This window comes from Tachyglossus aculeatus, chromosome 8 (assembly GCF_015852505.1).
Source record: "Tachyglossus aculeatus isolate mTacAcu1 chromosome 8, mTacAcu1.pri, whole genome shotgun sequence".
In the NCBI taxonomy this organism is placed as follows: Eukaryota; Metazoa; Chordata; class Mammalia; order Monotremata; family Tachyglossidae; genus Tachyglossus; species Tachyglossus aculeatus.
In genome coordinates, this window is record NC_052073.1 from 37,634,188 (window position 1) to 37,659,960 (window position 25,773).

General features: G+C 48.9%; 1 pseudogene; it reads right to left on the minus strand.

The window, feature by feature from the left end:
- The window catches only part of LOC119931430, a 75,988-nt pseudogene that overhangs the window by 41,977 nt on the left and 8,238 nt on the right, over positions 1 to 25,773 (minus strand).

The window sequence follows — 25,773 nt, forward strand, 5'->3', positions numbered from 1 at the left end:
TTTTACTTGGACCTATCTATTCTATTTATTTTATTTTGTTAATATGTTTGGTTTTGTTCTCTGTCTCCCCCTTCTAGACTGTGAGCCCACTGTTGGGTAGGGACTGTCTCTACATGTTACCAACTTGTACTTCCCAAGCGCTTAGTACAGTGCTCTGCACACAGTAAGCACTCAATAAATACGATTGATTGATTGATTGATTGCCCCCCATCCTCACTGTTCTTCTTATTGTATTTTATGGTATAATAATAATAATGGCATTTATTAAGCGCTGTATGCAAAGCACTGTTCTAAGCGCTGTGGAGGTTACAAGGTGATCGGGTTGTCCCACGGGGGGCTCACAGTTTTCATCCCCATTTTCCAGATGAGGGAACTGAGGCCCAGAGAAGTGAAGTGACTTGCCCAAAGTCACACAGCTGACAATTGGCAGGGCCGGAATTTGAACCCATGACCTCTGACTCCAAAGCCCGGGCTCTTTCCACTGAGCCACGCTGGTATTTGTTAGTAATGATGGTATTTGTTAAGTGCTTACTATGTGCCAGGCACTGTACTAAGCACTGGGGGGGACAAGCAAATCGGGTTGGACACAGTCCCTGTCCCACGTGGGGCTCACGGTTTCCATCCCCATTTGACAGACGAGGGAACTGAGGTCCAGAGAAGTGAAGTGACTTGCCCAAGGTCACACAGGCAGACACGTGGTGGAGCCGGGATTAGAACCCATGACCTTCTGACTCTCAGGGCCAGGCTCTAGCCACTATGCCATGCTGCTTTTTAAGTTAAGCACTTACTATGGGCCAGGCACTGTACTAAGCACTGGGCAAGATTCAAGCTCATCTGCTTGAACACAGTTCCTACCCCATATTATAAGAATCGTGATAACTGGGGTATTTGTTGAGCGTTTACAAAATGCCAGGCACTGTCCTATGCGCCGGAGGAGATCCAAGCTCATCCGGTCGGACACAGTCCCCGTCCCACATGGGGTTCACAGTCTTAATCCCTATTTTCCAGATGAGGGAAATTGAGGCGCAGAGAAGCGATGCCCAAGGTCACACACAGCCCAACGTGGTTCCCAGCCCCCCAACATGGCCACCAGCCTCCCACCATGGCCACCAGCCTCCCACCATGGCCACCAGCCTCCCAAAATGGCTACCACCGCCCACCCCCACACCTCCCCGCAAAATGGGCACCAGCAGAAGAGTTCCCTTGGGCCCCTTCAAAGATGGCATGGCCCAGTCTGGTCAGAAATAGAACCAGGGGACACCGAGTCAACAGTCAGACCCCCTCCCCATCTTCCCATCCCCGGTTTGGTCAGCCCTGCCCGCTCCCTGGCCCAAATCCCACGTCCCCAGAGCCCGGCCGACGCGATCAAAAATGAGGCTTTAATGGAGTCGGGAGGCATTCACGAAGCCGACGGAGATCAGCTGGCACGAATGCCGTTTTATCGCTGATAAATCAGCCCGCCGAAAAAGGCATCAACGGCCCATGGGGCTTCGTTAAGATTCAGGCCCGTCCGTGCGGACGCGTTCGAAACTCCGCTAATTGCCCCCTTGAGGGTGGAGATCGCCGAAGGGTGGACGGCAGATGATCGGTGCCCGTTCCGAATTCGGCTCCCAAACCACGCAGGGTCAGAACTCAGCACTGGGATGAATCCACCGAACCGTCGTCCATCAAGTGACTGCGTTTAGTGAGTGCTTACCAGGTGCAGAGCACTGTACTGAGCGCTCGGGAGAGTCCAATGCCATTCATTCTTTAATGCTTTAATTCTATTTGTTCTAATGACTTGACACCTGTCCACATGTTCGGTTTTGTTGTCTGTCTCCCCCTTCTAATAATAATAATGATGGAATTTATTAAGCACTTACTATGTGCAAAGAAAGCACTGTTCTAAGCGCTGGGGAGGTTACAAGGTGATCAGGTTGTCCCACGGGGGGCTCACAGTCTTCATCCCCATTTTCCAGATGAGGTCACTGAGGCCCAGAGAAGTGAAGTGACTTGCCCAAAGTCACCCAGCTGACAGCTGGCGGAGCTGGGATTTGAACCCATGACCTCTGACTCCAAAGCCCGGGCTCTTCTCCACTGAGCGACGCTGCTTCTCTTAGACTGTGAGCCCCCTGTTGTGTAGGGACCGTCTCTATATGTTGCCAACTTGTACTTCTCCAGCGCTTAGTCCAGTGCTCTGCACACAGTACGTGCTCAATAAATACAATTGAATGAATGAATGAATTCAATCGTATGGAGAAGAGACAAGAACAGAATTGGTAAAAATGTTCCCTGCCCATACAGAGCTGACAGTCTAGAGGGGAGACCCGCATTACTATGACAGTACCCATTTTACAGGTAAGCATTATCATTATTATTTTTTAATGGCATTTATTAAGCGCTTACTATGTGCAGAGCAGTGTTCTAAGCGCTGGGGAGGTTACAAGGTGATCACGTTGTCCCACGGGGGGGCTCACAGTCTTCATCCCCATTTTCCAGATGAGGGAACTGAGGCCCAGAGAAGTGAAATGACTTGTCCAAAGTCACCCAGCTGACAGTGGGTGGAGCCGGGATTTGAACCCACGACCTCTGACTCCAAAGCCCGGGCTCTTTCCACTGAGCCACGCTGCTTCTCCACTGAGTTACCTTAGTATGAGGTAACTGAGGCCCAGAGAAGTGCAGTGACTTGCCTAAGGTCACACGGCAGACAAATAGAAGAGCCGGGATGAGAACCTAGGTCCTTTGGGTGCCCAGGCCTGCGATCTACCCACTAGGCCACACCGCTTCTCCCCGAAGCAGAGATTTATTATGCTCCAGAATCGTCTGCGGCCTCACTGACTCCCCTCCTCCCGCCACCATAGAGGCCAGACAATAGAAGAGCTCGCGTACTGATTGCCGAGCTGAGGATTCGTGCCCTATTTTATGATAATGTCGATGATGATTATTAATATCTCCAGGAGAGCGGTCCTCTCGGCCAAACAGAAATATACCAGATTCTACCCTCATCCCCACAGAGCATAGCAGAGTGGCTAGAGCCCCAGCCTGGGAGGCAGAAGGTCATGGGTTCTAATCCCCGCTCTGCCACTTTCATTCATTCATTCAATCGTATTTATTGAGCGCTTACTGTGTGCAGAGCACTGGACTAAGCGCTTGAGAAGTACAAGTTGGCAACATATAGAGACGGTCCCTACCCAACAGTGGGCTCACAGTCGAGAAGGGGGAGACAGAGACAAAAGAAGACATATTAACAAAATAAATAGGATAAATATGTACAAATAAAATAAATAAATAAATAGAGTAATAAATGCGTACAAATATATATACATATATACACTTGTCTGCTGGGTGACCTTGGGCAAGTCACGTCACTTCTCTGGACCGCAGTTCCCTCATCTGTAAAATGGGGATGGAGACTGTGAGCCCCCCGAGGGACAGGGACTGTGTCCAACCCCATTTGCTCAGATCCACTCCAGTGCTTAGTACACTGCCTGGCATAGTAAGCACTTAACAAATACAATAATAATAATAATAATAATTATCAGTCAGTGGCATTGATTGAGCACTTGCTGTGTGCAGAGCACTGGACTAAACACTTGGAAGGGTCCAATACAATGGAGCTGGCGGATTCATTCATTCATTTAATCATATTTATTGAGTGCTTACTATGTGCAGAGCACTGGACTAAGCGCTTGGGAAGTCCAAGTCGGCAACATACAGAGACGGTCCCTACCCGACAACGGGCTCACAGTCTAGAAGGAGGTGACAGACAACAAAACAAAACATTCTCCGCCCATAAGTGGCTGACAGTCTAGAGAGAATAATAATTATAATAATAATGGCATTTGTTAAGCTCTTACTATGCATCAAGCACTGTTCTAAGCGCTGGGGTAGATACAAGCTAATCAGGTTGGACACCGTCCCTGTCTCACATGGGGCTCACAGTCTTCATCCCCATTTTCCAGATGAGGGAACCGAGGCCCAGAGAAGTGAAGGGACCCACCCAAGGCCACACAGCAGACAAGTGGAGGAGCCGGGACTGGAATCCAGGTCTTTCAGATGGATCGAATCTCCATTTTACAGAGGAGGAAACTGAGGCCCAGGGAAGTGAGGTGCTTTGCACATAGTAAGTGCTTAATAAGTGTCATTATTATTATTATTACTTGCCCAAGGTCACACAATGGGAAAGCGAAGGGAGAGGGGGGAAAAAAAGGGGAAGGGAGGGAAGGATGGATGGAGAGAGGGGGAGAAGAGGGGAGGAAGTCGGTGGGAAGAAGCGGGCAGAGACTATCCATGGAGGGGAGGCCTCCAGGGCTGTGAAATTCAGGTTAATGAGATTTTTATGAACCTGCTGCTCCTCATTTTGAGAGGGAAAAGGATCGTGTCCCCAGGTAATCCAAGGGGGCTGGGCTGGGCTGGGGGAGAAATATCACCCAAGACAAGTGGGGGAGAGACAGGCAGGCAGAGATAGAGAGCGAGAAATAGAGAGAACCATTCACTCATTCATTCCATCATATTTACTGAGCGCTTTCTGTGTGCGGGGCACTGAACTAAGCCCTTGGGAGAGGACAGACATATTCCCTGCCCATGGTGAGCTCAATAATAATAATAATGGCATTTATTAAGGGCTTACTATGTGCAAAGCACCGTTCTCAGCACTGGGGAGGTTACAAGGTGATCAGGTTGTCCCTCGGGGGGCTCACAGTGTTCATCCCCATTTTCCAGATGAGGTCACTGAGGCCCAGAGAAGTGAAGTGACTTACCCAAAGTCACACAGCTGACAATTGGCGGAGCCGGAGCTTACGATCGATCCACCGGTGGTATTTCTTTCATTCATTCAATCGCATTTATTGAGCGCTTACTGTGCGCAGGGAACTGTACTAAGCGCTTGAAGGGGAGAGATAGAAGCAGGTAGAGAAACAGAGATATAGGGGGAGAGAAAGAACCAGAAAGAGGAAAAGAGATGGATAAAGACCAAGAGAGAGGCAGAGGGAAAGAAAAGAATAATAATGGTGGCATTTGTTAAGCGCTTACTATATGCCAAGCACTGTTCCAAACACTGATAGTAATTTTGGTATTTAATAATAATAATAATAATAATAATAGCATTTATTAAGCGCTTACTATGTGCAAAGCACTGTTCTAAGCACTGGGGGGATACAAGGTAATCAGGTTGTCCCACGTGGGGCTCACAGTCTTAAACCCCATTTTACAGATGAGGGAACTGAGGCCCAGAGAAGTGAAGTGACTTGCCCAAACCCATGACCTCTGACTCCAAAGCCCGTGTCCTTTCCACTGAGCCACACTGCTTCTCTGAAGCAGTGTTTAGCACTTACTATGTGCCGGGAACCATACTAAGCGCTGGGGTGGATGCAAGCAAATCAGGTTGGACACAGTCCCTGTCCCCTGTGGGGCTCACAGTCTCCATCCCCATTTTCCAGATGAGGGAACTGAGGCTCAGAGAAGTGAAGCGACTTGCCCAAAGTCACACAGCTGACAAGCGGAGGAGCCAGGATTAGAACCCATGACCTTCTGAATGCCAGGCCCGTGCTCCATCCACTAAGCCATGCAGGGAGGTTTAAACAGAGACAGAGGGGTTTGAAGGTGGGGACAGTCATTGTCTGTGGGATTTGAGGAGGGAGGATATTGAGAAGTAATGTGGCTCAGTGGAAAAGAGCCCGGGCTTTGGAGTCAAAGGTCATGGGTTCAAATCCCGGCTCTGCCAATTGTCAGCTGGGTGACTTTGGGTAAGTCACTTCACTTCTCTTGGCCTCAGTGACCTCATCTGTAAAATGGGGATGAAGACTGTGAGCCCCCCGTGGGACAACCTGATCACCTTGTAACCACCCCAGCGCTTAGAACAGTGCTTGGCACATAGTAAGCACTTAATAAATGCCATCATTGTTATTATTATTATTATTATTATTATTCCAGGCATGGGCTGGAGGTCAGCGGCGGCGAGATGGACAAGACGGAGGGACGGCCAGGTGGTTGGCGTGAGAGGAGCGAAGCGTGCTGGCCGGGCTGGAGGAGGAGAGCGGCGAGGGGAGGTAGGAGGGGGCCAGGGAAGAGTTTCTGGGCCTCGGTTACCTCATCTGGAAAATGGGGATGAAGACTGTGAGCCCTCCGTGGGACAACCTGATCAACTTGTAACCTCCCCAGCACTTAGAACAGTGCTTGGCACATAGTAAGTGCTTAATAAATGCCATCATTATTATTATTCCTACTATTACTACTACAGCTCCTGCTATTGCTTCTACTACTACTACCTCTACTCCTGCTAATAATAACGATAATAATGGCATTTGTTAAGTGCTTACTATGTGCCAAGCACTGTTCTAAGTGCTGGGGGAGATACAAGGTGATCAGGTTGTCCCACGTGGGGCTCACAGTCTTCATCCCCATTTTACAGATGAGGGAACTGAGGTGCAGATAATAATAATGATGGCATTGTTAAGCGCTTGCTGTGTGCCAAGCACTGTTCTAAGCGCCGGGGGTGATACAAGGTCATCAGGTGGTTCCACGGGGGGCTCACAGTCTTTAACCCCATTTTACAGATGGGGGAACTGAGGCGCAGAGAATAATAATGATGGCATTGCTAAGTGCTTACTATGTGCCAAGCACTGTTCTAACCACTGGGGGTGATACAAGGTGATCAGGTGGTCCCACGGGGGGCTCACAGTCTTCAACCCCATTTTACAGATGAGGGAACTGAGGCCCAGAGAAGTGAGTTGACTTGCCCAAAGTCACACTGCTGACAAGTGGAGCCAGGATTAGAACCCACAACCTCTGACTCCAAGCCGGGGCTCTTTCCACTAAGCCACACTGTTTCTCACAGTTCCATTAGTACTACTTCTACTATCACTGCTCATTCATTCATTCCATCGTATTTATTGAGCGCTTACTGTGTGCAGAGCACTGTGCTAAGTGCTTGGGAAGTACAAATCGGCAACATATAGATATGGCCCCTACCCAACAACGGGCTCACACACTGCTGTTACTACTACTGCTACTCAGAGGAGCAGCGTGGCTCAGTGGAAAGAGCATGGGCTTTGGAGTCAGAGGTCATGGGTTCAAATCCCGGCTCCGCCAATTGTCAGCTGGGTGACTTTGGGCAAGTCACGCCACTTCTCTGGGCCTCAGTGACCTCATCTGTAAAATGGGGATTAAGACTGTGAGCCCCCCCGTGGGACAACCTGATCATCTTGTAATAATAATGATAGCATTTATTAAGCGCTTACTGTGTGCACAGCACTGTTCTAAGTGCTAGGGAGGTTACAAGGTGATCAGGTTGTCCCACGGGGGGCTCACAGTCTTCATCCCCATTTTACAGATGAGGGAACTGAGGCCAGGAGAAGTTAAGTGACTTGCCCAAAGTCACACAGCTGACAGTTGTAACCTCCCCAGCGCTTAGAGTAGTGCTTTGCACATAGTAAGTGCTTAATAAATGCCATTATTATTATTATAAAATGGGGATTAAGACTGTGAGCCCCCCGTGGGACAACCTGATCACCTTGTAACCTCCCCAGAGCTTAGAACAGTGCTTTGCACATAGTAAGCGCTTAATAAATGCCATTATTATCATTATTATTATTATTATTATTATTATTATTATTATTATTATTATTATTATTATTACTGGCAGGGGCCTCTAGGGCCAGAGGACTTTGGGGAAGGGCAGGGCAGGGGACCAAGATGTCCCATCACCTCCAGGCCTTTCCAGTAGCTCTTGGGGCTCAGTTACTCCCAAATGATCTCCACGCCACATCTCTCCTCGTAGAGTGGCCCATTACACAGTACTGCGTCTATTTAGCGCCAGAAATTGAAATTGATCAAGACCCCACCCCAGGTTACACAAGACATTTTTTTTTCCTCCTTTCAGTTTTGTCTAATTGTCAGCAGATTACCAGCTAAACGTCCAATAGAACCATTAACGCCGAGCCGAAATCTGGCAAGGAATAAAGCTGGCAGGTGTCCAGGAATTGCTGGGTGTGAGTGTGTGTGGTGTGCGCACGTGCCTCTGGTGATGAGCAGGCCGTGCGTCTAAATCCATGGGTATGCGTTTGTGATAACGTTTGTGACATTGTTGGTGGATGTGTGTGTCATGCCGTGTGTCCAAATCCACGGCTATGCGTTTGCGATAACGTTTGTGACAATGTTGGTGGATGTGTGTGTCATGCCGTGTGTCTAAATCCATGGGTATGCGTTTGTGATAACGTTTGTGATGATGTTGATGGATGTGTGTGTCTGCGTGTAGGCTTGCGTGTTTCTGGATCTGGAGAAGGGGGTATGGATGTATGCTTCGGCGTTGATCTGTTTATGAATGTGCCTGTTTAGCTATAGAAGTGTGTGTTTGTGATAATATTCATGTATGCGTGGGGAAATGTGTATGTTTGTGTGTCTGGATGGGGGTGTGTATGTACTCTTGGGCGTAGATGTGGTTATGAATGTGACTGATTTGTCTAAGAATATGAGTGTGTGTTTGTGATAATATTTGTGGGGGGGTCGGTATATATATTTGTGTGTCTGGAGATGGGGGTGTCTATGTATGGTTGGGCATAGATCTGGATGCAAATGTGACTCTTTTGTCTCAGAATAGGAGTGTGTGTTTGTGATACTATTCGTGTGGGGGGGTCGGTATATATGTTTGTGTGTCTGGATATGGGGGTGTGTATGTATGGTTGGGCATAGTTCTGGTTAATATTGCGACTGCCTTTCTATATGTGTGTGTTTGGAATAATGTTTGTGTATATGTGTGTTGGTATATATATATATATATATTTGTGTGTCTGGAGATGGGGGTGTCTATGTATGGTTGGGCATAGATCTGGATACGAATGTGACTCGTCTCAGAATATGAGTGTGTGTGATAATATTCGTGTGGGGGGGTCGGTATATATGTTTGTGTTTCTGGATATGGGGGTGTGTATGTATGGTTGGGCATAGTTCTGGTTAATAATGCGACTGCCTCAATATGTGAGTGTGTGTTTGGGATAATGATTGTGTATATGTGTGTTGGTATATACATATATATATATTTGTGTGTCTGGAGATGGGGGTGTCTATGTATGGTTGGGCATAGATCTGTATGCAAATGTGACTCTTTTGTCTCAGAATATGAGTGTGTGTTTGTGATAACATTTGTGTTGGGGGGGTCGTATATATGCTTGTGTTTCTGGATATGGGGGTGTGTATGTATGGTTGGGAATAGTTCTGGTTACTAATGTGACTGCTTGCCTCAGTATATGGATGTGTGTTTGGGATAATGTTTGTGTATATGTGTGTTGGTGTGTATGTTTTTGTGCCCGGATACAGGGGTCGGGGAGGTGTATGAATATGCTTTGGCAAAGATCTGATTGTGTAGCTCTGCGATGAACATGACTTGCGACTGAATACGTGGGCGTGTGTATGGGCTGTGAGAGTATTTGTGAAGGTTTGTGTCACTGTGTATGTTTGTGTCTTTGTGTGTCAAGGAGCTGGCTGTCTACTATGTGCTGAGCGCTTGGGAGAGTCTCTAGTGTGTGTGCTCGGGCAGGGAACATTCATTCATTCATTCAATTGTATTTATTGAGCGCTTACTGTGTGCAGAGCACTGGACTAAGCGCTTGGGAAGTACAAGTTGGCAACATAGAGAGATGGTTCCTACCCAACAGCGGGCTCCCAAGCGCTTTGTACAGTGCTCTGCACATAGTAAGCACCCAATAAATACCCTTGATCGATTGATTGATCAGAGAGCAAGCCACCTCTCTCCCCTCTCCCAAGGGCACACCCGCTCTCTTCGAAACCCGCTGCCCCCTCCCCCTCAGTTAATTAATGAATTAATCATTCGTTCATTCAGTCCTATTTATTGAGCACTTACAGTGTACAAAGCACCGTAATAAGAATAATAACGATGGCATCTGTTAAGCGCTTACTATGTGCCAAGCACTGTTCTAAGCATTGGGGAAGATACAGGTTAATCGAGTGGGCCCCAGCTCCCAGTCTTCATCCCCCATTTACAGATGGGGAAACTGAGGCCCGGAAAAGGGAAGTGACCGGCCCAAGGTCATCCAGCAGATGAGCGGCGGAGCTGGGATGAGAATTAGAGAATGAGAAGAAGCAGTGTGGCTCAGTGGAAAGACCCCGGGCTTTGGAGTCAGAGGTCATGAGTTCAAATCCCGGCTCTGCCAATTGTCAGCTGGGTGACTTCGGGCAAGTCACTTAACTTCTCTGGGCCTCAGTGACCTCATCTGTAAAATGGGGATGAAGACTGTGAGCCCCACGTGGGACAACCTGATCACCTTGTAACCTCCCCAGAGCTTAGAACCGTGCTTTGCACATAGTAAGCGCTTAATAAATGCCATGATTATTATTATTAATTAGCTTTAATTCAATTTATTCTGACGACTTGACACCCGTCCACGTTTTGTTTTGTCGTCCGTCTCCCCCTTCTTGACTGTGAGCCCGTTGTTGGGTAGGGACCGTCTCTATCTGTTGCCAATTTGGACTTCCCAAGCACTTAGTCCAGTGCTCTGCACACAGTAAGCACTCAATAAATACGATTGAATGAATGAATGAATGAACCCAAGTCCTTCCAGCTCCCAGGCCCCAGGCCCTCTCCCCCTCCCCGGCAGCCGTTTCCCTCTCCCCTATTTCTTTCTCCTCAGATGAAGCAATGAAATTATTTTTCTACTTGAGCGGTTTTCAATTTAGATTAAGAAAAATCTGCAGCCGGCCCGCTCCGGAGCAGTAAATCAGGAGACGGAGGCGGCGTCTGGGTGATGGAAGGTAGGGACCGTCTCTATGTGTTGCCGACTTGTACTTCCCAAGCGCTTAGTACAGTGCTCTGCACACAGTAAGCGCTCAATAAATACGATTGATTGATTGATTGACGGATCCTTTATCGAGGGGAAGTCGGGGGGAGCGGGGGGGGGGTCCTTCCTTTGTATGCTGGTGGGCTCCCCAAGTGACACAGAGAGGGGGCACGGAGAAGACCCTCCCTGAAAGGAGAGGGGAGACTGGAAGCTTACTGTGGGCAGGGAATGTATCTGCTTATTATTGCATTGTGCTCTCCAGAGCACTTAGTCAATCAATCCATCAATCAATCAATCGTATTTATTGAGCGCTTACTGTGTGCAGAGCACTGGACTAAGCGCTTGGGAAGTCCAAGTTGGCAACATAGAGAGACGGTCCCTACCCAACAGTGGGCTCACAGTCTAGAAAGATAACTGGCGTGGGGCTGGGAGGGGGGATGAATGAACCTGGCCACAAGTAGGGGGGGAGCGACCCAGCTATAGCCAGGGGGCATCTAGACAGTACCACCCCCCACCCCCGAGGAGGAGACAGCCCGGCCCTGGGAGGCGAAGAACCGGGGTTCTCATCCCGACTCCGCCACCCGCCTTCTGTGTGACCTTGGACCGGTCGCTTCACTGTCCCTCAGTTTCCTCCTCTGTAAAATGGGGATTCGACCCCTGTTCATTCATTCATTCATTCAATCGTATTTATTGAGCGCTTACTGTGTGCAGAGCACTGTACCAAGTGCTTGGGAAGTCCAAGTTGGCAACATATAGAGACGGTCCCTACCCAACGACGGGCTCACGGTCTAGAAGGGGGAGACTCCCTCCTCCTTAGCCCGGGAGCCCCTCGTGGGACGGGGACCGTGTCCAACCTGATGAGCGTGGACTCATTCATTCAATCGTATTTATTGAGCGCTTACTGTGTGCAGAGCACTGGACTAAGCGCTTGGGAAGTCCAAGTTGGCAACATATAGAGACGGTCCCTACCCAACAGTGGGCTCACAGTCTAGAAGAGGGAGACTCCCTCCTCCTTAGCCCAGCGCTCTGTGCATAGTAGGCGCTCAAAAATACGCTGGAATGAATGAATCAGATAGGGATGGGGATGAGGAGAGGGGAAACATGATGGGGCTGAGAATAGGAACTGGTTCCTCTTCACTCATTCATTTATACGGTCGTATTTATTGAGCTCTTCATATGTATTAAGCGCTTGGGAGAGTCCGCTCTAACGATAAACAGTTACATTCCTTGCCCACAGTGAGCGGACAAGTCTAGAGAGACTAGAGAAACAAATGCCATTATTATCATTATTATTATTACCAACTCTGTCCTATTGGACTCTCCCAAGCGCTCAGTACAGTGCTCTTCACACAGTAAGCGCTCAATCAACACCACTGAAGGACTGATAGACTGTAAGCTCGTTATGTTTGTACCAAACTCTCCCAAGCGCTCAGTACGGTGAGAAGCAGCGTGGCTCAGTGGAAAGAGCCCACGCTTAGGAGTCAGAGGTCATGGGTTCAAATCCCTGCTCCGCCACTTATCAGCTGGGTGACTTTGGGCAAGTCACTTCACTTTTCTGGGCCTCAGTTCCCTCATCTGGAAAATGGGGATGAAGACTGTGAGCCCCAAGTGGGACAACCTGATCACCCAGTGAAGTGACTGGCCCAAGGTCACCCAGCAGACAAGTGGTGGAGGTGGAGCATGGCTTAGTGGATAGAGCCCGGGCCCGGGAGTCAGAAGGTCATGGGTTCTAATCCCGCCTCCGCCACATGCTGGCAGCATGGTTCAATGGAAAGAGCACGGGCTTGGGAGTCAGAGGTCATGGGTTCTGATCCCAGCTCCACAAATTGTCAGCAGTGTGTCCTTGGACAAGTCACTTAACTTCTCTGTACCTCAGTTACCTCATCTGTAAAATGGGGATGAAGACTGTGAGCCCCACGTGGGACAACCTGATCACCTTGTATCCCCCTCCAGTGCTTAGAACAGTGCTCTGTACATAGTAAGCACTTAACAAATGCCATCATTATTATGCCAGCTCTGAGACCTCGGGCAAGTCACTTCACTTCTCTGTGCCTCAGTTCTTATAGCTGTAAAATAATAATGATGGCATTTATTAAGCGCTTACTATGTGCCAAGGACTGTTCTAAGTGCTGGGGAGTTGATCAGGTTGCCCCACGGGGGGCTCACAGTCTTCATCCCCATTTTACAGATGAGGGAACTGAGGCCCAGAGAAGTGAAGTGACTTGCCCAAAGTCACACAGCTGACAATCGGCGGAGCCAGGATTTGAACCCATGGCCTCTGACTCCAAAGCCTGTGCTCTTTCCAATGAGCCACAATGCTTCTCACTGTAAAATGGGGATTAAGACCTTGAGCCCCACGTGGGACAGGGACTGAGTCCAACCCGTTTAATTCTTATCCACCCTAGTGCTTTGAACAGTGCTTGGCACCTAGTAAGCGCTTAACAAGTACCATCATTATTAGGATTAGGTCCTTCCGACTCCCTGTCCCGGACTCTAGCCACTAGGTCACACAATAATAATAATAATGATGGTATTTGTTACACGCTTACTATGTGCCGAGCACCGTTCTAAGCGCTGGAGGCTCATTGGAAAGAGCCCGGGCTTGGGAGTCAGAGGTCATGGGTTCAAATCCCAGCTCCGCCAATTGTCAGCTGTGTGACTTTGGGCAAGTCACTTAACTTCTCTGGGCCTCAGTTACCTCATCTGTAAAATGGGGATTAAGACTGTGAATCCCAAGTGGGACAACCTGATCACCCTGTATCCTCCCCAGCGCTTAGAACAGTGCTTTGCACATAGTAAGCGCTTAACAAATGCCATTATTATTATTATTATTATCAGGTGGATGTGACCCCTGATCTTCCTCTTGGTTAGACTGAGAACCCCAGGCGGAGACGGCTTCGGGCCCGATTGACTTGCGTCGCCCCAACGCTTAGCACAACGCTCAACTGATGGCACAGCGCGGGCAGGCCAGACCCCCCCGCCTACCGGAGGGGGACACCGGGATCTTGAAGCAGCCGGGCCGCTGATGGATGAGGGACACGGGCCCCCCTGACCTGAGCTTGTAAGTTATCTGTCTTCCCCTGGGAGGCCGTTCATCACACAGACAGCCCCGACGTCACACGCTCACTCGACAGAGGATCCGCTTGAAGGCCAAGCAGAATCCCCCCAGACCTGGGAGCCAGGAGGGCCTGGGGTCCCATCCCGCCCCCGCCACCCGACCCACCGTGTGACCCCGGGCAAGCCAACAGTGCTCCTTGGGGCCTCAGTTTCCTCATCCAAAAAAAAAATTGAGGTATTGGTTAAGTTCCCGTAGCTATAAGCTGTGAGCCCATGTGGGACGGGGACTATGTCCAACCCGATTTGCTTGTATCCACCCCGGCGCTTAGTACAGCGCCTGGCACGTAGTAAGAGCTTAACAAACCCCACCGTTGTTATTATTGTGATTACTGAACGCTGATGTGGATGCGAGCAAATCGGGTTGGGCTCGGTTCCGGCCTGGGCTTGCAGACCAGCTCTCTGACGGGAGGGTGGGCGGGAGGAATCAAGCAGCGGAAAACCAATGATGGTGTTTACAAGGGACCGGTAATGTAGCCTGAAAACAAGCCCCCTCATGGAGTCGGCGGCCTCTCCCGTAATGGGAGATTATTTACGTCGTTCCCCTCCAGGCTCCGGAGACGTAACGAGCGGGGTGACTCTCTGTCATCCTCCGCTCTCCCCCAAGGACGGCTGAAGGACGGGCCGGGTCAGCCCGGGCCTGGGAATTGGAAGACCTGGGTTCCCATCCCTGTCTGCTGGGTGACCTTGGACCAGTCACTTCGCTCCTCTGGCCCTCGGTCACCTCATAATAATAATGGCATTTATTAAGTGCTTACTATGTGCAAAGCACTGTTCTAAGCACTGGGGGAGATACAAGGTGATCGGGTTGTCCCACGGGGGGGGGCTCACAGTCTTCATCCCCACTTTCCAGATGAGGGAACTGAGGCCCAGAGAAGTGAAGTGACTTGCCCAAAGTCACCCAGCTGACAAGTGGCGGAGCCAGGATTTGAACCCATGACCTCTGACTCCAAAGCCCGAGTTCTTTCCACTGAGCCATGCTGCTTCTCTAACCATGACCTCATGGTTAGAGTGACCTCATCTGTCATATGGAGATGGACCGTTCATGGGAGATGGGGACTGTGTCCAATATGATTAGCTTGGATCCACCCCAGCGCTTAGAACAGTGCTTGGCCTGTAGTAAGTGCTCAACAAGTACTATTATTATTATTATTATTATTATTATTATTATTTCTGATCTGAGCCAAAGGATTAAGCTTGGGTTCAGATGGCCAAGAGCACAGCCTTGACGTGAGGAGAGGGATTATTTCACACAAAAAAAAGGATAACGGAAGGTGTCCTTTGGCACTACGAAGTTTTGGGACACTTTCCCCCGTGGGGTTGCCCCTGGAGGGACGCCTGGTATTTTTCCATCTCCAGGGTTTGCCTTTTGGGGGTTCAGGTCTCGAAGGCTGAACTCCACAGAGCCAACTCATCGAGCTGGATTTATGGCTCATTTTCCGCCTCGTTCCCTCCGCCTGCTGCCGGGGAATGTGACTTCTGGTTTCATTCGTTTTGTGCCGCTCCTCGGCTGGGTGACCTCGACGCAGGAGAGGGATGGCGAGGCGGGGATGGCGACGTGATCTGGGTTCATCTCACCGGAGGCATCCCCTCCCCCCGTCCCCAGGAGGGGGTCCAGAGACACCCCCCCAAGTCAACCCCAGTGGGGAAGGCACTCTTTGGACAGGGGTCTAATCATCCCTCACTGGGGCTTTTTCCTTTTTTTTTTAGTAATAATAATAATGTTGGCATTTATTAAGCACTTACTATGTGCAAAGCACTGTTCTAAGCGCTGGGGAGGTTACAAGGTGATCAGGTTGTCCCATGGGGGGCTCACAGTCTTAATCCCCATTTTACAGATGAGGGAACTGAGGCACAGAGAAGTGAAGTGACTTGCCCAAAGTCACTCAGCTGATAGGTGGCGGAGCCGGGTTTTGAACCCATGACCTCTGACTCCAAAGCCCGGGCTTTTTCCACTGAGCCACGCTGATTTGTTCATCCATCAAACATACTTATTGAGCGTTTACCGTGCGCAGAGCACTGTACTGGGTGCTTGTGAGAGTTCAATATATATATCATCAATCGTATTTATTGAGTGCTTACTGTGTGCAGAGCACTTTACTAAGCGCTTGGGAAGTACAAGTTGGCAACACATAGAGTCAGTCCCTACCCAACAGTGGGCTCACAGTCATATATATATTTATATGTCTAATTTATTTATTTACTTATTTATTTATATTAATGTCTGCCTCCCCCTTTAGGTTGTCAGCTTGTTGTGGGCAGGGAATGTGCCTGTTTTATCGTACTTTATATCGTACTTTCCCAAGCGCTTAGTAATAATGATGGTATTTATTAAGCGCTTGCTATAATAATAGTAATAATAATGATGATGGTATTTGTGAAGCGCTTACAATGTGCCCAGCACTGTTCTCAGCGCTGGGGTAGATACAAGGTAATCAGGTTGTCCCACGTGGGGCTCACAGTCTTCATCCCCGTTTTACTTATGAGGGAACTGAGGCACAGAGAAGTGAAGTGACTTGCCCAAGGTCACACAGCAGACAAACAGCAGAGCCAGGATTAGAACCCATGTCCTCTGACTCCCAAGCCTGGGCCGCTTCCACTAAGCCACACTGCTTCTCTGTACAGAACTTCACCCAAAGTAAGCGCTCAATAAAGACGATTGATGGAATGAATGAACATAACAGAGTTGTTAGACTCGTTCCCTGTCCACAACAGCGCTTAGTACGATGCCCGGCACATAGTAAACGCTTAACAAATACCACAACTTTTCCAGCGACGGGTGTTGAGAAGGGTTTGTTTGGGAGAAATAAAGAGCACAAGCTGAGGTGTAGTGAGAGACAGAGTCAGCTACGCAGGCTGGGGAAAGTTTGAAGTCGGCGGTTACCATAAATAATAATAATGATGGCATTTATTAAGCGCTTACTATGTGCAAAGCACTGTTCTAAGCACTGGAGAGGTTGCAAGGTGATCAGGTTGCGCCACGGGGGGGGCTCACAGTCTTCATCCCCATTTTACAGATGAAGTCAGTGAGGCCCAGAGAAGTTGTGACTTGCCCAAAGTCACACAGCTGACAATTGACGGAAAAGGGATTTGAACCCATGACCTCTGACTCCAGAGCCCGTGCTCTTTCCATTGAGCCTCCATGCTATTCTTTACAATCATAAATGCCTGTCTTTTTTTTTCTTCCAAAGCGTTTATTAAGTGCTTCCTAGGTGCCTGGCAGTATACTAAGCGCTGGGCTAGATCCGAGCTAATCGGGTCGGACACAGTCTCCGTCCCACATGGGGCTCCCAGACAAAGAAGGAAGGAGAACAGGGAGCGAATCCCCATTTTCCAGTTGATGTAACTGAGGCCCAGAGAAGCGAAGCGACTTGCCCAAGGTCACCCCGGAGGCCAGTGACGGAGCTGGCCTGGGCTCTGTCCACTAGGCCACCCTGATAATAATACTAATAATGGCATTTGTTAAGTGCTTACTATGTGCAAATCACTGTTCTAAGCGCTGGGGGGGCGGATACAAGGTGATCAAGTTGTCCCTCGTGGGGCTCACAGTTTTCATCCCCGTTTTCCAGATGAGGGAACTGAGGCCCAGAGAAGTGAAGTGACTCGCCCAAAGTCACATAGCTGACAAGTTGCAGAGCCGGGATTAGAACCCACAACCTCTGGCTCCCAAGCCCGGGCTCTTTCCCGGACTCTTTCCACTGCTTCTCTAATTCAAGCTGCCAGCTGATTCAAGGAGTCTGCTGTGTGACCTTGGGTACGTCACTTCCCTTCTCTGTGTCTCAGGGCCCGGGCTCTTTCCGCTAGGCCGCTCTGCTTCCCTTAGCCTGTGAGCCCCACGTGGGACACTGATTGGGTCCAACCTGATTGAGTCGTACCCACCCCAGCGCTTAGTACAGTGCCCAACACGTACTAAGCACTTAAAAAATACCATAAACAACAACAATAACAGCAGCAACCTAAGTTGTATCCACCCCAGGGCTTGGCAGAGTGCTTGGCACCTAATAAGTGCTTAACAAATTCCATATAATAATAATAATTGTGGTATTTGTTAAGCACTTACTGTGTTCCAGGCACTGTACTAAGCCCTGGAGAGGATACAAGAAAATCAGGGTGCTGTCCCACCTGGGGTTCCCAGTCTTAATCCCCATTTTACACGATGAGAGAATTGAAGGCCAGAGAATAATAATAATAATAATAATGGCATTTATTAAGCACTTACTATGTGCAAAGCCATGTTCTAAGTGCTGGGGAGGTTACAAGGTGATCAGGTTGTCCCACGTGGGGCTCACAGTCTTCATCCCCATTTTACAGATGAGGTCACTGAGGTCCAGAGAAGTGAAGTGACTTGCCCAAAGTAACACAGCTGACAAGTGGCAGAGCCGGGATTTGAACCCGTGACCTCTGACTCCAAAGACTGTGCTGTTTCCACTGAGCCAGAGAAGTGAAGAGTCTTGCCCAGTGTCACACAGCAGACAAGTGGTGGAGCTGGGATTAGAACTAACAATACTATTACTACTACTACTAAGAAGAAGAAGAAGAAAGCCCACTTATAAACTATTGATATTAATACATAATTGAAAATAATATTACTCTCCTCCTTGAAAGCCTTATTGATGGCCCTTTTCCTCCTCCAACAGGCCTTCCCAGACTAAGCCCCACTTTTCCTCATCTCCCACTCCCTTCTGCGTCACCCTGAGTTGCTCCTTTTATTCATCCCTGTTCTGACGACTTGACATCTGTCCACGTAATAATAAATAAATAATAATGGCATTTATTAAGCGTCTACAATGTGCAAAGCACTGTTCCAAGCGCTGGGGAGGAAGTTTTGTTTTGTTCTCTGTCTCCCCCTTCTAGACTGTGAGCCCGTTGTTGGGTAGGGACCGTCTCTATATGTTGCCGACTTGTACTTCCCAAGCGCTTAGTCCAGTGCTCTGCACACGGTAAGCGCTCAATAAATATGATTGAATGAATGAATGAATCCCCACTCCTAGCCCCACACCGCTTATGTTCACAACTGTCATTTCATTTATTTGTGTTGATGTCTGTCTCCCCCACTCTGGACTGTAAGCTCGCTATGGGCAGGGAATGTCAATGTTTATTATCATATTGTACTTTCCCAAGCGTTTAGTATGGTGCTCTGCACACAGTAAGCGCTCAATAAATGCGATGGACTGATTGAATGCTTTGCACACAGGAAGCGCTCAATAAATACAATTAAATGAATGAATGAATTTATTTGTTCTGATGTCTGTCTCCCCCCTTCTAGACCGTAAGTGTTTTGTGGGCAGGGAATGTCAATATTTATTGTTGCATTGTACTTTCCCAAGCACTTAGTACAGTGCTTGGCACACAGTAAGCGCTCAATAGGTATGATTGAATGAATGAGTGCTCTGCACACAGTAAGCACTCAGCAAAGAGAAGCAGTGTGGCTCAGTGGAAAGAGCACGGGCTTTGGAGTCAGAGGTCATGGGTTCAAATCCCGCTCCACCAACAGTCAGCTTTGTGACTTTGAGCAAGTCACTTCACTTCTCTGTGCCTCAGTGACCTCATTTGTAAAATGGGGGTGAAGACTGTGAGCCTCCCGTGGGACAACCTGATCACCTTGTAACCTCCCCAGTGCTTAAAACAGTGCTTTGCACAAAGTAAGCGCTTAACAAATACCATCATTATTTTTATTACCATTAAATACAGTTAAATGAATGACTTTATTTGTACTGATGTCTGTCTCCCCCCTCTAGACTGTCAGTTCATTGTGGGCAGGGAATGTGTCTTTTTTTTGTTGTACTGTCCTCTTCCAAGTGCTTAGTGCAGTGCCCTGCACACAGTAAGCGATCAATAAGCATGACTGATAAATTATTAATAATTTAGGAATAACGTAATTGTGAAACCAGTAATAATAAACCCTTGGTAGATGGTTGATAACTATTATTAATCGATAGATCATTTAATAATAAAAGCTGCCAAGCCCGGGGCAGGGGGGTTTACCCTCCAACCGCAGTAGCGAGGGCCGGTTGGGGGGTGGTCGAAGGGTCCGGAGGGGCTTCATGGGGCCTCCAGTGATGGATTTCTGGCACGAGTCCCCGGGAGACGGTGACGGATCGGGCATCTTTCCGGGCAGGGGAGAAGGCCGGTGACTGATTAGGCCTGCCAGGGCCCGCCGCCGAGCCATTTGGCGGGGGGAAGTGATGGATGCCAACGCTCGTTCTAAACACAGGCCTCGGATCGCTTCAGATGGAGGCTCCAGCTCAGAATTTAGGGCACAGCTGCGGGTTCAGATAAGGGGCGAGATCCGCCCGGCCTCCGGAACGTTACTTAATGAGGAGCGTGTCGTGATGGATGCCGCTGTCGAGAGAGAGGAACCTCTGGGTTTTGGGGGGAGTCCTAAGGCACCTTCGCCTTCCCGTCCATCCTTTCTGCTCCCGAGGGGGACAGGGAGACCGGAAGGGCTTCTGTCTGGTGCCTGTCTCCTCCTCTAGACTGTTAGCTCGTGGTGGGCAGGGAATGTGTCTGTTTATTGCTCTAGTGGACTCTCCCAAGCGTTTAGTACAGTGTTCTGCACACTGTATATTTATTTCTATTAATGACTGTCTCCCCCTCTAGACTGTCAGCTCGTGATGGGCAGGGAATGTGTCTGTTTATTGCTCTAGTGGACTCTCCCAAGCGTTTAGTACAGTGTTCTGCACACTGTATATTTATTTCTATTAATGACTGTCTCCCCCTCTAGACTGTCAGCTCATGGTGGGCAGGGAATGTTGTGTCTGCTGTTCTATTAGACTCTCCCAAGTGCTTAGTACAGTCCTTGGCACACAGTACATTTATTTCCATTCATGCCCATCTCCCCCTCTAGACTGTCAGCTTGTGGTGGGCAGGGAATGTGTCTGTTTATTGCTCTATTGGACTCTCCCAAGCATTTAGTACAGTGTTCTGCACACAATATATTTATTTCTATTAATGACTGTCTCCCCCTCTAGACTGTCAGCTCGTGGCGGGCAGGGAATGTTGTGTCTGTTTGCTGTTCTGTTGGACTCTCCCAAGCCCTTAATACAGGGCTCTGCACACAGTAAGCGTTAAATAAATACAACTGAATGAAATGAATGAATGAGTGGGCTAGAGAAGGAGATCTGGGTGTGAATCTTGGCCTAGCAGGTAGAGCCCGGGTCTTTGGAGTCAGACAGACCTGGGTTCCCATCCCGGCTCCCCCTTATCCTGGCTGCAAAGGCTTCTGGAAGCTGCCCATGTCTCATCATCATCATCCATGGTATTCATCGAGCGCTTACCGCACACAGAGCACTGTACTGAGCGCTTGGGAGTGTCCAAAACAGCAGACGGCGGGGAAGAGCGTTGGTCTAAATCCTCCGCCTCCTCCGGCTCCTCTTCCCTTGGTTTTATTTTAATTCCGTTTCACTTAAACGACTTGGCTTTCATTATCCCTCGGCAGCGGGGTTGGGGGGGCGGGAGGGGGCTGCTGGGTAAACTGTCTGGACCAAATAGCATCTACAGCCTCCGGTTGCTAGGCAACCGGGCCCAGGTGAGCTCTTGAACTTTATCTTAAGAGCCGATGTGTGCGAGGGGAGAGTGATGGGGGTGAGGGGAGGGGGGTGGGAGGAAGATATTTGGGGCTCTGGGGTGAGCGCCTCCCCCCTTCCCTCCTCACACACACCCCCCTCCCAGATTTGTCACGTGAAGGAGACGGTATCTTCTGAAATCCTCCTCACTACTCCGGAGACCTTGGCTATGCCCTGCTGAGAGGATTTATCATCATCATCATCATCAATTTTATTCATTGATAGCCTTTTTTTTCGTGGTATCTGTTAAGTGTTTACTATGTGTCAGCACTGGGGTAGAAACAAGTACATCAGGTTAGACGTGATCCCTGCCCCCATTCATTCATTTAATCGTATATATTGAGCGCTTACTGTGTGCAGAGCACTGTATTAAGCGCTCGGGAAGTCGGTAACAGATAGAGACGGTCCCTACCCAACAACGGGCTCAAGTCTAGAAGGGGGAGACAGGCAACAAAACATAACGTGGAGACAGATGTCAGAATCATCAGAACAAATAGGGCTTGGAATCTTTATCCCCATTTTACAGCTGAGGTAACTCAGGCACGGAGAAGTTGATATCGATAATGTGGTATTTGTTAAGGATTTGATAATAATAATAATGATGGTGTTTGTTAAGTGCTTACTATGTGCCAAGCACCGTTCTAAGCGCTGGCAAAGTAATCAGGTTGTCCCACATGGGGGCTCACAATCCCCATTTTGCAGATGAGGAAACTGAGGCCCAGAGAAGTGAAGTGACCAAAGTCACACAGCTGACAAGCGGTGGAGGCGGGACTAGAACCCACAACCTCTGACTCCCAAGCCCGGGCTCTTTCCACTAAGCCATGTTGCTTCTCAGGCCATCCTAAATGCTTGGAAGAGTCCATTAGAACAAGAAATAGACACATTCCCTGCCCACAACGAGCTCACGGTCTAGAAGGGGGGACAGATACTAATATAAATGAATAATTTATAATATTCATTCATTCATTCAATCGTATTTATTGAGCGCTCACTGTGTGAAGAGCACTGTACTAAGCGCTTGGAAAGTACAAGTCAGCAACATCTAGGGATGGTCCCTACCCAACAACAGGCTCACGGTCTAGAAGGGGGAGACAGGCAACAAAACAAAACATGTGGACAGGTGTCAAGTCATCAGAACAAATAGAATTAAAGCTGATATATCATTTATAGATATAGATCGATCAATCGATCAATCGTATTTATTGAGCACTTACTGTGTGCAGAGCACTGTACTAAGCACTTGGGAAGTACAAGCTGGCAACATATGGAGACAGTCCCTACCCAATAGTGGGCTCACAGTCTAGAAATATAATATAATAATATAATATAATATGTATATATAATATATATAATATAATAATATAGATCTGTTTGTACTTCCCAAGCACTTAGTGCAGTGCTCTGCACACAGTAAGCGCTCAATAAATACGATTGAATGAATGAATATAAGGCCTGTGGAGTTGAAGGTGGGGCGAATATCAAATGCCCAGAGGGCACAGAGCCGGAGAGTACAGAGATGACACAGAATGGAAAGGGAACTGGGGAAAAGAGGGCTTAATTAGGGAAGGCTTCTTGGAGGAGATGTGACCCTAATGAATTATCCATTCATTAATTATTTATTCATTCATTCAATCGTATTGATTGAGCGCTCACTGTGTGCGGAGCACTGTACTAAGCACTTGGGAAGTACAAGTTGGCAACATAGAGAGATGGTCCCTACCCAACAACGGGCTCACAGTCTATCCAGTCATTCGGTGGTATTTGTTGGGTGCCTTCTGTGAGTGAATCCCTGTGGTAAGCACGGGGGAGAAGACAAGAAAGAGGAAATAGGGCTCATTCCCCCAGGCCCTTGGGGGAGTAAGAAGCAGTGTGGCTCAGTGGAAAAGAGCCCAGGTTTTGGAGTCAGAGGTCATGGGTTCAAATCCTGGCTCCTCCAATTGTCAGCTGTGTGACTTTGGGCAAGTCACTTCACTTCTCTGGGCCTCAATTACCTCATCTGGAAAAGGGGGATTAAGACCATGAACGCCCCCCCCCCCCCCCCATGGGACAACCTGATCACCTTTTAACCTCCCCAGCACTTAGAACAGTGCTTTGCACATAGTAAACGCTTAATAAATGCCATTATTATTATTATTATTATTACCCCCAATCTAGGAGGAGGGCTGGAGGTTTGGCGACAGCCACAAGGGCAAGAAAGTTTTTTTTAAGGTCTTTCTTAAGCGCTTACTATGTACCAGGTACTGTTCTAAGCGCTGGGGTAGATACAAGACAATCAGGGTATCCCACGTAGGGTTCACAGGCTTCATCTCCATTTTCCAGATAAGGGAACTGAGGCCCAGAGAAGTGAAGGGACTCGTCCAAGGTCTCCTGGCAGATAAGCGGTGGAGCCGGAATGAGAACCCAAGCCCAGGCTCTACCCGCTGGGCCATGCTGCTTCTCGACTCCACAGAGACGAGTCAGCGGAAACCCTGCAGTGGGAGCATTGCAGCAAGGACACTGCAGCAGGAACGCTGCAGTGGCAACATCGCAGCAGGGAGCACTGCAGCAGCAGCAGTTAGGGGAGAATTAGTGACGGCAGGCTTGGGAGTCAGTGGTCGTGGGTTCAAATCCCGGCTCCGTCACTTGTCAGCTGTGTGACTTTGGGCAAGTCACTTCACTTGCCCAGACTTAACAAACTTAACTTAGGAGAAGCAGTGTGGCTCAGTGGCAAGAGCCCGGGCTTTGGAGTCAGAGCTCATGCGTTCAAATCCTGACTCCGCCACTTGTCAGCTGTGTGACTTTGGGCAAGTCACTTCACTTCTCTGTGCTTCAATTCCGTCATCTGGAAAATGGGGATGAAGGCTATGAGCCCCCCATGGGACAACCTGATCACTTTGTAACCTCCCCAGCGCTTAGAACAGTGCTTTGCACATAGTAAGTGCTTAATAAATGCCATCATTATTATTATAACTTCTCTGTGTCTCAGTTCCCTCATCTGTAAAATGGAGATTAAGACTGTGAGCCCCCCCCTCCCCCCTCCGTGGGACAACCTGATCACCTTGTATCTCCCCCGGCGCTTAGAACAGTGCTTCGCACATAGTAAGTGCTTAATAAAAGCCATCATTATTATTCTATTCATACTCTTCTAGACTGTGAGCCCACTGTTGGGTAGGGACCGTCTCTATATTTTGCCAACTTGTACTTCCCAAGTGCTTAGTACAGTGCTCTGCCCACAGTAAGCGCTCAATAAATACAATTGAATGAATGAATGAATTATTATTATTATTAAATGAATGAAATGACCGATGTGGACCTAAGTGGGGTGGGGCTGGGAGAGGGGGGACAAGCAAAGGGAGTGCGCGGAAAGGAGGGGGAGAAGAGGAAAAGCGGGATTTAGTCTGGGAAGGCCTCTCAGGGTCGCACCTGGAGAGTTTCCAATCCTCTCCCAGTCTCGGCTATGGGAGGGAGTCAGGCAGAGGCCCATCCATTCCATTCCTAGCTTGGGCAGTGGCTAGCGAGGGGAACGCCATAGGCTACAAGTCCAATCAATCAATCAATCAATCAATCAATTGTATTTATTGAGCGCTTACTGTGTGCAGAGCACTGTACTAAGCGCTTGGGAAGTACAAGTTGGCAACATATAGAGACAGTCCCTACCCAACAGTGGGCTCACAGTTTAAAAGGGGGAGACAGAGAACAAAACCAAACATACTAACAAAATAAAATAAATAGTCCAAGCTCCCCTGTGCTGGGCAGCAGTGGCACGGAAGAGAGTCGAGGGCGGAGACTCGAGTTTATTGCGCGGAAGGAGGCGGTGGTCAACCACTTCCAGATTTTTCCAAAGAAAACTCTGTGGATCCACCACCGGACCCATGGCAGATGGAGAGCGGTGCGTTCTGGGAGAGATGTGTCCGTGGCATCTCCATGGGTCGGAGACGACTCGACGGCATAAAAGACAAGTCTGGGAAGGCCTCAGTCAGTCCGTCGGAAGCAGCGCGGCATAGTGGCGCGAGCCCGGGCTTGGGAGGCCCGAGTTCTAATCCCGGCTCTGCTGCTGGTCTACTGTGTGACCTTGGGCAAGTCACTTCGCTTCTCTGGGCCTCAGTTCCCTCATCTGTCAAATGGGGGCCAAGACGGTGAGCCCCCCGTGGGACAACCTGATCACCTTGTAACCTCCCCAGTGCTTAGAACAATCCTTTGCACAAAGGCCTTAATAAATGCCATCATCATTATTATTATTATTACCCCAGAGCTTAGAATAACGCTCATCACATAGCGCTTAACAAATGCCATCATCATCATTATTATTATAGAGCGCTGACTGTGTGCAGAGCACTGAGCTAAGC